This window comes from Sciurus vulgaris (genome assembly GCF_902686455.1).
Source record: "Sciurus vulgaris genome assembly, chromosome: 3".
In the NCBI taxonomy this organism is placed as follows: domain Eukaryota; kingdom Metazoa; phylum Chordata; class Mammalia; order Rodentia; family Sciuridae; genus Sciurus; species Sciurus vulgaris.
This window is the reverse complement of record NC_136463.1, coordinates 157,019,185-157,035,851: the sequence shown is the minus strand read 5'-3', so window position 1 is coordinate 157,035,851 and position 16,667 is coordinate 157,019,185. Positions and strand designations below refer to the sequence as shown.

At 39.0% G+C, this 16,667-nt stretch overlaps 1 long non-coding RNA gene across 1 annotated transcript in view; it reads left to right on the top strand.

Annotated features, from left to right (window-relative positions):
• LOC306655929 overlaps positions 1-16,667 on the top strand; it is a 78,846-nt gene that overhangs the window by 28,986 nt on the left and 33,193 nt on the right. Inside the window, exon 2 of the long non-coding RNA XR_013762356.1 lies at positions 16,051-16,233. This is a non-coding gene — a long non-coding RNA (uncharacterized lncRNA). The remainder of the gene's footprint in view (positions 1-16,050; positions 16,234-16,667) is intronic.

Genomic DNA, 16,667 nt, shown 5'->3' with positions numbered 1-16,667 from the left:
TCACAGTCATGGCTGAGTCACCATTTCTTGACAGTCAGAGCTCCAGGAGAAACCTCAGAGGGCCTTGCAGAGACCAGAAATTCAGTACACTCCAGAGCCAAAGATGTTTACAACATGAATCAGCAATTAACGGCAACTTTTTCTCCATCTAAAAGTCACATATTTCATATAAGCAATACTAATTATGCTGTTTAGTTTTGTTTTTCCAAGGCGAATGACAAGAAAAATGTATAACCAGGGGACTGGTTGACAGGAGTGAAGAAATATGAGACAACTAAAACAGAGAACGAAAAATAATGAGAAAAATGATTAAAAGAATCGAATTGCATGGCTTGCCCCACTGGTAATGAGCCTGAACTAAATGAAGAAGTTGCATGTATTGATGGAAGCCGTAGGAGAGATAGAGGGAGTAGTTTTACCCCAGTGTCTAACTGGATATTGTTTTCATCTGGGTGAATAATGTGAAGCAGCATGAGAAAGCTGTCTTGTGGTCACCCTCTACATAGTCCTTCAAGAGGAGCTGGTTCCATAGATAATTTTTGTCTTTGTTTTCCCCTCTGCCCTTCAATTTCACTCTCTCTGCACTGGCCTGGAATTTCACATCCATTCAAATCCAGTCCTATCTTTCCACATCTGTATATCCATTGCCTCCCCAGGACCCACTCCAAGGCCTTAACAAGAATCTGATATTTATCTGCTCAGTCTACCTTCCACATTAGTTTCCTGGACTGTGTAACAAATTACCTCAAACTCGATGGTTTTGAAACAACAGAAATTAATTCTCTCCCAACTCTAGGGACCAGAAGCCTAAAATTAAGATGTTGGCTGGACTTTATTTCCTCCAAAGTCTCTAAAGGAGAATCTCTTTGCTTTTCTTCCAGCATCTGGTGGTCCCAGGTGTTCCTTGGCTTGTGACTGCCGAGGTTCAGACTCTGCCTCTCTTCACATGGCTTCTTCTTTCCTGCCTTTCTCTTACAGACACTGGATATAGTGCCCACCCAGATAATCCAGGATGGTCTCAACTCAAGATCTTTAACTCAATTACATCTGTAATTCTTTTGAAAAGACCCCTTTTCAAAATAAGGTCAAATTCACAGGTTCTGGGAGGACATACCTTTGGAGGGAGCCATCCTCGAACCCATGATCCCTCTTTTCCTAAATACAAGAAACTCTTGCTCTCTAGGTAAGAGGAATCCATTTCTAATCCTCTAATGCAGTTTTTACACATTTCCTTCCTTCACCTCTCCAATTTTCTTACAGGTCAAAGCTCGTCAAGTTCATTCTCTTGCCAACTCCTCTGCAAAACTCCCTGGTCTACTTGGTCTTTGGGTTCTATATTCAGCTTTCTTTCTGGTAGGAAGGACATTTTCCAGTCCTGTCTTCACTGCTTTTCTAAGTAGATCAGCTTAGGTTTCCCAGCCAGAGGCCGCACAGTAATGCTGTTTTTTTTGAGACAGTCCTGCTTTAAGCCTGTTTGTCTCAGTGTCTTTTCTGGTTGGCATACTCTTTGATTCTCCAAATCCTGCTTTGGAGCATACTCTGGGCCAGAACACATTCTCTTCTGGAGAAGGATTTGAAGGACAAATTACAGAAAGCATTTTTTTCGGCGAGTGATGAGTGAGTGAGGAGAAGGCATTTGCCTGAACTTGCAGATTTGGAGGCTAAAATAGGAGTGGGGACAATCTGAAGGAGAGAGCTGCATACAGAATGTGTCACCACATGGTTTAAGACAAGACTTCTGTTTCCACTCAGTTAGAAGAATATGCATCTGCTAATAGCATGAAGACTCAGTTTCCCTACCTAAAAGAGTCTAAAACGAATTGGTTTATGAAGTTTGGATTTCCTATTATTTGGTTTGGTGAAATATGATCTGTACATATATGTATGCCAACACTCTCCAGAATAATTTAATAGTAATATGGGGGCCTTTTTGGTTGTTGTTACCTCTTCTACCCAAGGAACCAAACAATTCTGACTCCCAGAGAATGTGCTCATGGGATTATCTCCTTTTCTTCACCTCATTGTTTCCCTTAGCACACAAAACATTGGGAGCCAGCTAAAGAGTTTAACCTATTGTTCTCTGGTTTAAGGGAACCTGTTAGATGCTCTTGCCACCCTTATAGTCTAAGACATCACCAAAGGGAGTATGAAATAGTGCAATCACTTTGGAAAATAGTGTGGCAGTTTCTTAAAAAAGTTAAATATACACTTTCCCTGTGGCCCAGCAGTTTTCTTAGGTATTTATCTAAGAGAAATAAAAGTATATGTAACAAATAAGAGCTGCATGGGAATATTGATGACAAAGTTATTCATATTAGCCCCAAACTGGACTAATGTCAAATGTTCTTCACAAGGAAAATCAATAAACATATTATGATACAGTCATGTAATAGAATACTAATCAACAATTTAAAAAAAACTTACTGTTTAATCAATCATTCAATCACTCAATCAATCACTGATTCTATGGATCCTACCTACAAAATATGTCTACTTCCCTCTATCTCACCAAACTTGCAAAACCTTCCATATCATCCCTTGCTATTGTTACAGAGCTGGGAACTTCCAGGAAACTGAGGCAGCACACAGACCTCCCCACACATACTTTCAACCCCAATTCTTGCAGTCAAGTCAGAAAGATTTCAGACATGTCACTAAAAGTAACATGCATGAGTTTATGAAGGGATAGGAAAAGGGAAAGGGGCACTCTCAAGGAAGAGGGTGGGTCCTTGAAGAGAGGAGAGGGCCAGTTCCTCTCCTGCATTCCAGTTTAATTGGGGATTCCAGAGAAGTTTCCAGAGAGTCCCACCCTAGTCTATTTCTTGACTTTGACAGAAGAATGACATCAGACTTTCAAGTCCCTACTGCCATGACAACTCTAGGTCACTTTTGGCCCACGCTGACCAGTTCAAATTGAATTTTTAACCATAAATTCTTACAGATTTTATGGTTAGAAGGATTTATCCTTATCTCCCTGAGTTTCAGGATCTGGTCTATGAAAAGGGCCACAGAAGTCTCCCCCTTCAGGGTAACTTGGGTTCCTCTCATGGACATTATTTTGGGCCTGCATTTTTCCTGCACATAACAGGTAGTTTGCTGAGGAAAGTGACATATCCTCAGTCCACTTAAGCTAGGCAGGGCTGCAGGTAAATCGCTTCTTGGAAAAGAAAGTATGTGGAGATCAGCACAGTGGACCCATCTTAGAGAATTATTCCCTGAACCTTGTGTTCCCAATGTTCACATCTCTCTGTCCCTTTTTGCTGTGATGAAGGCAGCAATCTTCATCTGGTGTCTTCTTATTTGCTCTTCCTTCCTCACATCCATTCCCCACACAGCAGTCACTGAGATCTTTTAAAAACGCGACCATTCTCATCTTGGCACCCATTTACTTCTACCCTTCAGAGGCTGCCTCTTTTCCTTTTGAATGAACCCTAAAATCTTTTCAGTCCACAAAGCACCACAAGGATCTGCTCCTTTCTAATGGTCCTTCATCAGCCAACCCCATCCTTGAGATGCTGCAACCTCTCTGGCCTCCTCCTAGTCTCTAGAAAGTCAAATTCCATTAGGCATCTGGAGATTTGCTAAGATTTTCTTCTGTCTGCAACATTGCCTCCCATCTTCTCCTGCCAGCTCACTCCTAGGTCTGCTCCAGGAGAGGAGAAATCAAGGGGCACTGGCTTGGTCCCACTTTAGCTAAGGCCTCCCTTTTGCTTTCTGGTGAAGTTCTCAGAGATCGTTCCATGGCCTTATCACAAGGATAGTGACATGAAGTATGGAGTGATTATTTGCTTATATTTTTTCTAATATTTTTCTACTGCTGCTGTAACAAATTACTATAAATGTGGTGCCTTAAAACAATGAAAATTGGTTATCTTGCAGTTCAGAAAGTCAGAAATCTGAAATGGATTTCATGGGCCAAAATCAAGGTGTCAGAGAGGCTGTGCTCCCGCTGGAGGCTTTAGAGGGGTATCTACTTTCTTGCCTTTACCAACTGCTAAGAGTCACCTGCATTCCCTGGCTTATTGCCCCTTCCTCCATCTGCAAATCTAGCAGCATAACATTACTCCTCTCCCACTTCTGCTTTGTTGGGACATCTTCTGTCCCTGACTCTGATCCTCCTGCCTCCTTCATGTAAGGACCCTTGTGATTACGTGGGGTTCACCTGGATAACACTACTAATAATCTCCCCATCTCAAGATCCTTAATTTAATCACATTTGCAAATTCCCTCTTACTGGGTAAGGTGCCATATTCCCAGGATCTGGGAGTTAGGATGTGGACATACTGGGGCAACTATGCTGAAGACTACCACGTTTGTCTTCTCCCAAAGTTGTAAGCTCCATGAAGGAGAAGAATCATGTCTGCGTCATTGAACTCTGATTGCCTAGCAGAATTATTTATTATGATAAATAATTCATTTGCCAGATAAATAATGGCATGGAGGCCACTTACATATACAAATGGTTTCGATGTTATAATATTTATTTTTCAGTTTCAATTCCAAGATTAAGACTGGATCATCTTTTGCACCATTAAAGGAGGACCTGTTCTACTTGGACTTCCTAGTCCCAGGACAAAGTTCAAAAAACCTGACTAATGACTCAGTTATTCACTAATTCCATCCGTTGTGTTTTCCTGAGATAAACTCTCTTTACTTAATTATCTAACACCTAGGAGCAAATTGTCTTGAATTCCTCCTACTTAGAAGTGTTCTCACCTGCCTCACCAGAACTCACAGGCTCAGCCTGTAGACTCTTGCTCAACAGGTTTTGAAGAGCTTTCTGCCCCCACAGTGCCTCCATGAGCCAGATTTCTTCACAATCTTCCCAACCTCAGCATCACCATTTCACAATGGAGAACCCGATGTCACTATTCTGAGAGCAAAATGCTCTCATCAAAAACATTAAAATGATTCCCACTCAATTCTATAGGTATTGTTTTGGTCTTTGCCATTTGGGGCAGCTCCCAGATTAGAAGATGGAAAGAAGAGATGCAAGAAGAAGTGTGTGTGTGTGTGTGTGTGTGTGTGTGTAAGACATAATACAACTGCATATTGAATACTTTTCCAATTGGAAACTTTTTTTAGATAAGTGAAATGAATGAATTCTTCCAATTGACTAAAACAAATATAAAGTCAGCAAACTGGTTTCTTGATGCCATTTGGGTCAAATAAGGAAAACTTGAATCTAATTTTTAAAAGAATTTATAGTTTTTTTGATTTGTGTAGACCCTGAATGAATGACACATTACTAATCTGGTAAATAAAACAAAATTAACCAGACAGATTTAGGACACTTTAAACCTAATTCTGTGAACGTCTTCTTGTCCCATCTAGTCTGTTTTGAAATCTTGTCTTGGCTTGTCTCATAGGACCTTATGAACAGGCCAAATTAAAAAAACAAGTTAAAATAAAAAAGAGGTCTCCACCTAGCCTTGTCTGGACTTACAGCATGATGCCTGGACACAGGAGGCTGTGGAGCATTATTCATTTCTCACAGAGAAGCCAAGTGAGTTGGGATTATCTTCAACAATGTGCCCTTCTGTTTAGCCAGGAGCAAAGTTCTCCTGCAACACAATGCATGTGCATGATCAGCTCATTGCTTGTCTGTGCATATCCCCACACACACAGAGAACATTTACAACCCAGAGTGACAACCATTACCCCCTGGCTCCATTTCCACCAGGGCCAGGGAGGAAAGTGCTCAGCTCTCTGCATTTTATCTCCTCAGCCACTGACCCTCTAATGCCATTAGCAGGACAAAGGACTGGAGAGTACTTGGAATCTTTCTTCATACAGACAACTTATGTTTTTATTAAGAAATTTTCATCCATAAAAAACTATTGTGGCTTAACCTCAGGTGAGCACACAGGTATCCAGGTATCATGACAAGGAGTTCACTGAATAAATGTTGTAAAATTACTTTAAGCAATGGGAAATCAGGCTAAAGAGAACTATGACTGAGTGTATCATATATAAAAAGTCTCCTATTTTTGAATATGCAGACCATGTTTCTGAAAATGTATGTTTCAAGAATAGACTTAAATTTTATCAAGGAGGCAGAGTATTACATTCATAGCATTGAAAATACTAATTCTAGGTTTGTAAGTCCATTACTTCCCTTTTGCCCTTGTGTAATTTGGGTTCCTCTGGAGGTGGGGGTGAAGGTTGAGGACACCCTTCTGAATCTCAGGAAGCCAGTGTTGCTACAAGTGCCTGCCCGGGAGCTACCCTTATTTTTGGCCCATTTATTCCAGCAATGAAGACTGACAGTGACATGCACTTTGTTTGAGTTTGGTTCTTCACATACTAGCAGGTAAAGAATGTTTACCACTCTATGAGGAAGTCTGCAGAGGGGAAGTTTACTACCCTGGCAACCTCACTGTTAGTATAGAAACAAAAGTCAGCCTTCTAGTCAACACCTATGTAAGTTTTGGTTGCTGCTATAACAGATTATCACAAACAATGATTTAAAAAACATAAATTTATCATCTTACAGTTCTGGAGTTCTGAAATTGAAACTGGGTTCAGCTAGGCTAAAACTCAAGATTTCTGCAAGACTATGTTCCTTCTGGAAGCTCTGGGGAAAAATCTGTTTCCTTGCCTTTTCTAGTCTTGATTATAGCTCGTGGCCTCCTACCAGCCTATAATCCCATCACTCTACCCCCTGTCACATTTCTTTTCCATAAAACTCACAGTTTTTAAAGAAATAGGAAGTTTACATTGTGATGTCTTTTTCTTACCTCAGTCTCATGTAAGGACCTTCATTATTTCATTGCATCCACTCAAATATCCTGAGATAATCTCCCTATCTCAATATCCTTACAATGTTTAATCCTATCTGCAAAGTCCCTTTTGCTATATAATATATTTACAGTTTTATGATTAGGACTAGGACATCTTTGAGAGGTACGCTCTTCTGCCTAACACCATGCACTTTTTCATTTTCAAACCAGAGCTATTGGTCATTTCTACTCCTTAGCCCTTCTTCCTTCCCTTACTTCAACTTACACTTGATTCTTCTTTGATCCATTATTTGTAAACTTCCTATTTTTAAAATAAAATTCAGAGTTCCTGGAAAATCCAAATATTGTATTTTATTTATTATTTCTGAAAATTCTTAATATCTGGACAAAATATGTGGCATAATGGTTGTTAAGACTTTGTGCATCAAGCAATGAAAAACAGTGAGCCCTGAGTGGTGGGAATCAAAAACAGAGAACCCTGTCATTGTCCCTGTTTGCTGCCTGGAGGGAGGGAGTCTGTGGCCAAAATGCAGGTCTCTGGCAGAGTACAGTGGTCTCTTGGGTGCAGGGAAGAGGTGGGATTCTGTGCTGCAAGGGTCTGTAGGGTTAAGAATCAAGAGAGAAGAGAGATCTACTGGTCTCTCCACTCTTCAGCCTTTACCTGAGTACTGATCAGCATGTGTAAGGAGACCATCCAGACCAGAGGAAAGAACTCTCTGAAAAGATTACAGGTGTTCCTACCAGCCACGGTGCAATACTTCATAATTTATGACCACTAGGTAGAGTTCTTAGATCCAGCTGAAGAATTGAGAAAAAGGTACCCGTACAGTAAAGACTGCCCCAGTCCCACAAATAAAGCAAGCTCTAAAGGGTCCAAATATCAGTAGCTCAAATGCATCCCACAACAAAACTCAAGAATATTACAGGAATGTAAATATATCTAACATCCATAAAGGTAAAATTCACAATGTCTGACATCCATTCAGAAATTAGCAGAATTAGCATTCAGAAGCACTAAAGAGCAACTCAAAACAAGGACAAAAATCAGTCAGTTGATAGTGATTATACAGATAAGGTTAGTAAACAAGACATTAAAGGAATTATTATAACTATTTCATAAGTTCAAGAAGCAAGAAGCAAGATTGCCTATGACGGTTAGAGATGTGGAAGACATAGAAGACCCAAATGGATCTTCTAGAGATGAAACCTATAACATCTGAGAAGGAAAATACAGCAGATTAAGCACTGTAGAAATAAAGATTTGTAAACTCAAACATGTAGTACTACAAGTGATCCAAAATGAAACCCAAAGAGAATATCTTTTAAAATTTTTGAAAAATAAAATGAGCAGAGCATCAGTGAGCTTCAAACATCAAATATACATGTAAATGGAGTCCCCAGAGGAAGGGAAGGACTGTTTCCAGTTTTGAGTAACTTTGAATAAAGCTGCAATGCATACTCATATATTTATGTGGGCAGATGCTTTCAATTCCCTGGGGGACATACCCAGGAGAGAAACTGCTGGGTCCTAGGGATTATGTATGTTTAACATTTTAAAGAAATTGTCAAATTTTTTCTAAAGTGATTGTACCAATTTATAGTCCTGCCAGAATATATTAAAGTTCCTGCTCCTCACCAACCTCCTTACCAACATTTGGTGGTGCTATTATTCTTTTTACTTTTATCCCACCTAGTAGGTGTGTAGTAATAATATTTCAGTATGGCATTCCTGATGGTGAATATGACTGAGCATCTTCTCAAGGGTTTATTGTCCATTCAAATATAAATGTAAATATAAATATATATTATGAATGTCATTGAAATCTTCTGCCCATTGTTTTATTGGGTTATATCTCTCCTTATTGACAAGTTTAAGAATTTCATATACTCTAGAGACAGGTCAAATACATTTATTGCAAATCTCTCTTCTGTGACCTTTATCATTCTTGTATTGGTGACTTTTTAATGGCTTTGTTGAGATACACTTGGCATCCAATAACTGCATATATTTAAAATATAAAATCTGATCAGTTTTAATATATGTGGACACACATGAAGTACTCAATCCAACCCAGTAAATGAGCATATCCATCACCACTAAAAGTTTCTTAGTGTCCCATTTGAGTTTCTCCCTATTGCTCTTCCACTCAGGCAGACATCACTCTGCTTTGTGTCACGACAGGTTACTTTTCACTTTCTATAATCTTATATAAAGGAAATCATATGATGTGTCTTCTTTTGGCTTGGCTTCTTTCACCAGCATAATTGTTTCTGGAGGCTTCCACACTATATAGCCATCCTTCCTTTTTATTGCCAAGCAGTTGTCCTTTGCACAAATAGACCACAATGTATGCATTTATTCACCTATTGATGAGGATTTGGGTAGTTTCCAGGTTCTGATCACTAGAAGTATAGCTGCTATTGGGGCTGGAGTCCTGGCTCAGCAGTAGAGCGCTTGCCCAGCTCATGTGAGGCACGGGGTTCGATCCTCAGCACCACATAAAAATAAATAAATAAAATAAAGATATTGTGTCTACCCACAACTAAAAAGAAATACTTTTTAAATAAAAAGTAAAGCTGCTATGAACATTTGCATGAAAGTCTTTGCATATACAAACGATTTCATTTCTCTTTGATCTAAAAATCAATAACCTTGAGATGACAAAAAGTCAGGTGCAGTGATGCAGGCCTGTAACCCCAGAGGCTTGGAAGACTGAGGTAGGAGGATTGCAGGTTCAAAACCAGCTGCAACAACCTTAGTGAGGCCCTCAGCAACTTAGTGAGACCCTGTCTCAAAAGAAAAAATAAAAAGGGCTGGGGATGTGGCTCAGTGGTTAAGTCCCTGGGTTCAATCCCTGGTACCAAAAAACAAAAGTGAAAATAATAAATTAAAAAAAAAAAAAAAAGAAAAGCAGTAGAATGTAAAATAAATAAAAATCTAGCAGACCAATTGAAGAATGAAGAAAGAATATGCCAGAAGAGATACCATAGGGTCCCTTTTTCTGTGGGTTCTACATCTCATCATTCCTTAAATGATCAATGTAACAACTTTTTATATAAAATTTACATTTTATTAGATATCACAGGAAATCCAGAGATGATGTAAAGCACAGAAGAGGATGTGCCTAGGTTATATTTAAATACTTTCCCTTTCTATATACGGGACTGGAGCATCTTTAGATTTTGATATCCAAGGGAGTGAACCCTCCCCTGCAGATACTGACTATAACCAAGGCTGAATGTTTTCTCTGATAAGTGGATAGTGATACATAACAGGAGGGGCGGGGAGAGAAGAATGAAGGAACTTTGGATTGTGTAGAGGGAAATGAGAGGGTGGGAGAAGAAAAGATAGTGGAATGAGACAGACATCATTACCCAATGTACATTATGATTACACAAATGATGTGAATCTACATCGTGTACAACCATAGAAAGGAAAAGTTGTACCCCATTTGTGTACAATGAATCAACATGCAGTCTGTAAAAATAAAATAAAAAAATAAAATTTATGCTACTCAGAGTTTGGAAAATATATAAGTATATAAAGAGAGAGATATGCCTTCATTAAAATTAAGAACATCTGCTCTTTAGAAATATAGTGCCAAGAAAATGAAAACAGAACACTCAGATCAGGAAAAAATATTTGCAAATTATATAACTCATAGAAGACTATTTCCAGAATATATAAAGAACTCACAAAATCAATAATAAAAAACACTGTAAGTAAACAGATTTGAATAGGCATATCACCAAAGAAGATAAAACAGATGGCAAATAAAGATATGGAAAATGCCAAGCATCTTAGTGACTAGGGAAATGTAAATTAGAACCACAGCAATGTATAAAGGCATAGATATTAGAATCTCTCAAATTAAAAGGACTGATCACATCAAGTGTTGATGAGAACGTGAAGGAATTAGGACTCTCATGAACAGCTGGTGGGAATATAAATGGTGCAACTACTTTTGAAAATAGTTTGACAGTTTTTCAAAAACCTAGGCATACATCTGCCAAGTGACCTAGACTTTGCACTCTCAAATATTTACCAAAATACAACTTTTCTCCAAATTTGAATAACCCAACCACTGGAGCTTCAAGTTTGTGATTTGATTTCTTTCAAAAGGAAATGTCATGCAAATGTTAATACAGATAAAAATTGATATTTTGAACATACATGCTCCTATTACTGGCTGAAGAGCCATGTGCCACCTCTAGCTTGAAATGTCATTTTATGTCTTTCAAAAGTCTCAACATTATTTGAAGAGCATCCTTCATTCATTCAATCTTTATTAAGCTTGCAATAATTATAAACTTCTCCTCCATACTTGCTGAAATAAACATCATAACAAAATTTTTAACTTGAGCACTTTTAGACTTCCTTTAAACATGCCAATATTTTGTATACTTGTATATTCCTAATATCTAAAATCCCTAATGGCTCAATTGCATTTGCAGTATTTTCCCCCTGGCCCAGCTCAGTTCTGTTATAGTCTCTAGTTTATATTTTCCACTGGGAAAATAATTTTTTAATTAAATAATATTCATTCTGGAGACTTCAAGACAAAAATTTCAGCCACCAAGAACGTGACTGATTGTTTGGAAGCCGAAAACAGATCTGATTCTTATTTCCTTTGTGCTGTCTTCTCTCTGGACGTGCCCAGCAGCTAAACTTCCTGATCCAAAGGTGTGGCATGAAGAGCACATTGGGTCAAGTCTCTATTTTAGCATCAGGGAAGATCAGTTTGCTCTTCCATAGAAGCAGAGCAACTTGTTTTCAAATCCTCCCGTTTCCTGCAAACGCTGGCATTTCCTTTTGGTTCCTGAAGCAGCTCAGCCTCCCAGTCTCCTGCTGTTGTGACAGTCTTTGTCTCTGCCTTGGCAGCCCAAAGACCAAAGGAGATCTCAGAAAAGGGGGCTGGTAGCAGCTTCCCTTGCAGTGGCTAGATCTACATGATTTCACAGTAAGAAAAGATATCTGATCTTTGCAGTCCTCTTTGTTTCCCCTCTCCAAGTTTTACAGCCCTTTTTATCTGTAAATAATAAAAAAAAAAAAAAAAAGTTGTACATACATTTTCAAAATGTGCTGCATAATACAACTTCATACATTTAGGAAGCTGACAGCTGCCCTCTGAGGTATAGCCTGACAGCCTAAAATCCAGAAATCAATCATTTAGATATAGCGATGCTATGCTCTTGCTCCCGGTATGTATTGCGGCACCCAGGAACCACTTATTTGAGATATGCCATCGTAACTCTGATAGATTAAAGCTCCACATCCAGGAAACAATTGTGTGTGGGGGAAAATGCTATCATAGATCTGCCATGTTACAGCCCAGAATCCAGCAGCCAGCCCAGCAAGTCTGTGCTGCATCGGAGCTTCCAGAAACCTGCGAAGCAGCAGGATGACAGTTCTGTTCTTCAACAGCCCATTATGAACTAATTAGCATACATGAATTGCAGATTTGAAGCATTAAAGTGATGTACAAATCATTAATTTTTTGTCAAATCCATGTCATCCTTGTGTATGCCTTCCTATTTTAATGTTGCATGACAGTGAAAAGAGGTACAATCCTCTGTATATAAAGAGGAAAGATTCGGTGTAGCTGATATAATGAGATCTATTTGAACACTAGGTATTTTTCTGCTTTGAATATATCTGCTTAGAAAAATGCTGCACTTGTCCCATTAGGGTTAATTGTGAAAGGATGTTAATATATTCAAAACCCCAGGGGTAGTTCTACATGTTGTCTGAGTGAAACAGGGGATGTAAGACCAACTTCACATTTGAGCTTTCTTTTTGAAAAGTCCTCCTTTTGATTAATAAAATCTTTCTCACTGAGTGTGGAAGGTGTACCTATCTAGGATGAGAGCTGAGTTTTTAGGCATGTGAGAGCTCCAATGTAGCAGATCTATTCTTGTTAACCCAGTGCCAAACTTAATTTATAAAGATGTAGACTGTAATGCGGTGGAAGAGGCAAAACAACATCAAAGCTGGCTTTCATACTGCAAAAGGCTTCTAAATATTAATTTGTGGTTTTCTGTATTGTCTCTGTGTATTTAATTACTAAAGCTATTTGTGCTTAAACAAATGCTTGGTGTTTCATTTGAATTTCTTGTTTCATATTACAGTGGAATCACGATGCTTAATTTGTTAGTGCTGTAATAGTTTCCATGGCAACAGAATCTAATGTTATATATAAATATGTATGTGGTATGTATATATGTGTGTATTATAAATGTGTACTATAGATGATTATGACTTCATTCCAACAGCACATTACAAGGATCTTAGATCTCAATGAAAACCCTAATTAAAAATACAAATATACTTAGTGAATGTGAAGATGGTCACAGACTTGGTTCCCTCTCTCAAATGGGAAAAATGGGAATTCTGAGAAAGGAGAGATGTTTGTTTGCTTGGAAACAGAGCCATTCATGCTAACTCTTGTTCCCACCCTCCTCCTCATCAACTTTTTTTTAACCACACAAACTCTGGATAATGAAAATGTAAGCCAAACTCTGGGGGGAAGAGAGAGGCAGGGGTGTTTTTTTCCACAGGATCTTAAACAGGAAGACTGAGGGATGCTTTGAGAAAGAAGTTGTAAAGGGTAAGAGGATTTGCTCTGTTTGTGTTGGTGAGAGAAGGGAATTCATATTAAAGAAAATATATATATATATATATCATTTGCATTAGGCATTTCACACTTTCAATTTTTATTCTCTCAGTAAATATCTAAGGTCTATATTACCGTCATTTTAAAGATAAGGAAGCTAGAGTGGGTGAATGAAAACTGGCCATGGGTAAACAACTAGTCATGAAGGTCACTTTTGCTAAATGTCACCTTGCTGTTCCAAGGCCTTCTTTAGTGCAAAGTACCAGAGGAATAAATCCACTTTTCTGCAGTCTAAACTTCATACCTGATCTCTCATGCATTGGAGGCTAGAGCGATGACAATAACATGCCCTGTGCTGGAGATGACACTTCTAAGATTAACCTGATTGGAAAGGAGAAATAACATGGCCATTTCAGTCAGAAGAGCTGTTTTCAGTCCCATGTAACAGCAATGTAGCTTCTTTCATGACTTCACTAAATAGGGGTTTATTTTTCATAAATCATTCGAAATCCAGAGATGAGCATTGTCTCTCTCTCCCTTTCCCCAGTCCTCCTTTCTCTCCCCACACTATGTAGTAAAGACACAATTTCAATATTGGATGCCACACATTGCACTTTGACTCATTTCATTTCCTTGGGGTTAGCCTGCAAATTGTTGAGCAACCTCCAAGAACTATACAGAAAAATGGAACACTAGAAATTTGCATGCCATTCTTACACAGGGGTCACACTAATAATCTCTGTATCATTTCAATTTCAGTATATACACTACAAATAGAGCACAAGATTGTCCTTTTTATAATAGCAACTAGCGTAAGTTTTCAGGTAATCCTAACTAAAACCCTGTGCTAACTTACTATGACATTGGCCAGTCTTTTGACATATGGCCAGCTGTAGATGGTTATTGTATAGGCAATAAACGCAGTTCTCTTCTGAGACAGAGATTTCCTGTGGCTTCATCAGGAATACAGATCGATCTAAGAAAAGAGGCCCACTGAGGCATGGGAAAATATCAAGCACGTATTCCGGCACTGGGTGTTTACCATCTGGATATGACTTATCTTCTTGCTATTTCTTAAATCTTCAGTTTCTGTTCTCAGGCCCCTCCTCTGGTAAATCATTTTAATTTGGTGGAATACTGATAACTGCTGCTCTGGTTTGAATGTGCGTCTCCCTCTGTAATGGTTAATTTGAATTATCAACTTGATTGGAATAGAGATGCCAAAGATTAAGGGGTTCTGGGTGTGTCATTGAGGGTGTATCTAGGAATGACTGGCATGTGGGATAGCGAACTGAAGTGCACACCCTCCCTAAGCATGGCAGCACTGTCCAATAGGATGGTGGCTTGGATGGAATAAAAGTTGAAAAAACAAGGAAGCAGCAGCAGATGCAAGCTTGATTCTTCTTGAATAGATTCTTGATTGCTACTGCAATTGCCTGAAAATATCAAGACTCTTGATTCTTCAGAGTCAAAGAGAACTCTGACAGTGATTCTCCAGGGAGTTCCAGAAGCCTTCGGTCTTGGACTAGGGTAGCATAATTTATTCCTCTTGTTCTGGGGCTTCAGCCTCTTGGACAGCACAGCTACTTATTCTTCCAGCTCTCCAGCCTGCAGACGGTCATTGTGGCCTATTCAGCTTTTGGTTGCATAAACCAATCTAATAAACCCCTTTTTATAATCATTCTTCCTTTTGATTCTGTTCCTCTAGAGAACTCTGACTAATACACCCTCCAAAATTTATGTGCTGGAATTTAACCTCCAAGGTAATGGTGCTAGGAGCTGAGGCCTTGAGAGGTGAAGCCATGAGGAATCCACCCTCACAGATGGGGTTAGTGCCCTTGTAAAAGGGTTCAAGGGAGCTAGCTAGCCCCATTCTGCCATGTGAGGCTGCAGCAAGAGGCACCATCATGAAAGCAGAGAGTAAAGTTTCACCAGACACTGAATATGCTGTTGCCTTGACCTTGGACCTCTCAATATCCAGAATTGTGAGAAATATATTTCTATTACTTAAAATTACTCTGTCTAAAACATTTTGTTATAGCAGCAAGAATAGACTGATACAGCTGCCTCATAGGTATTTGGTCATTGGTTTATTCACTGGTACCTCTATGACCTGCTTAAGATGGCAGCGGTGTACGCAGTTTGAGCAGGTGGGTTTTGCAGAAGTTGTGGAGTAGAGTGGTCTAGATCTAAGGAGTCACACAGAACTGGGCTCAGACTTGAACTTCATATCTTACAACTTGTGCAACTCTGAATAAGTTCCTTAGCTTCTCCAAGTCTTGGTTTCTTCAGATAAACAAGGACAATAAAAACACTTCTTTCAGAAGATCTCTATGAGATGAAATGAATCAATGCACAGAAAAAGCACCTAGAGGCATTCCTAACCCATGGCAAGTACTTGACTAATGTTCATTGTTATTACTGTTGCTATTAGTCAAGTTGACTTGGATTCAAATAAGAGACCTGCCATTTTCTTGAACAAGTCATTGAAATTCTTTGATACTCAGTTTTATCATGCAGAAAATTGTTAGTGTGTAAGGTTAGAGATTACAGGTATATTAAAGTATCTAATAAAGTGACTCATTAATACTAGGATACAATATTTGTTACTTTCTTTCTTATTATCAGGATTTTACTATGTTCAAGATTGTGATTCACCTGGATAAGATTATTTCCTCCTCACTCCCTCGCAGATAGGAGGCCATAGGGAGAGCAAAATTCTGGCCAATGTAATTTAAGTGGGACTCCTTGGAGAGAACTTAGCCCCCTCCTTTCTCTCCATCCCCATCATACACCTGGATGTGCTGCACTCATCTCAAGAGTGTGAGGACAAGAGCCACGAACAGATGATGACAGAGCAGGAAGATAGATCTTGGGTAATGATGGCATCATGTAACTTTAGGTGGCCTAACTCTAAATTTGTGATATGACAAAAAGAACCTTACTGGCTTAAGCCAATATTTCTTGAGATCTGTTTTCTGTGCAAATAATCCATGATGGTGTAGGTTGTTGCCATGTTAAAATTGTATTCTCTTTCTCCTCCTCCTCTTCCTCCATCACCATCACCATCATCATCATCATCATCATCATTCTCTCAATGAAATGACCTCAGCATATCTATACCTATGTTCTATTTTTATAGACTATTTACCAAAGTAGTTGATTATGGGTCCATGGAAGAAATTTAGGCAACAGAGAATATTCCATTGAGGGAACTGAAGAAATCCTAATTGACTCTGAGACTCATGGGCAAGGACCAGGCAAGTGTTAGACCAAGCCCTGTGGTCCTGAAGTGTTGCTAATCAGGAGA